Source organism: Borostomias antarcticus (assembly GCF_949987555.1).
Source record: "Borostomias antarcticus genome assembly, chromosome: 12".
NCBI classification, from domain to species: Eukaryota; Metazoa; Chordata; class Actinopteri; order Stomiiformes; family Stomiidae; genus Borostomias; species Borostomias antarcticus.
Window position 1 is genome coordinate 8,117,271 of NC_140245.1, and position 203 is coordinate 8,117,473.

Below are 203 nucleotides of genomic sequence, written 5' to 3' on the forward strand. Positions count from 1 at the left end.
AAAAATAAAATAAAATAAAATAAACGTTGTCAGCTTGATTCATCTCTATTGTCTATTCGTATGTGTCCTTACAGTGCATTGGCAGCGGATTCCATTCATCGACTACAAGTGAATAACCTCTGGTTTGCTGAACTTGATCCTGATGCTCTTTTCATTAATTTACACACCTCGAACGAGAATGCGTGGACTAGTCTACACATACC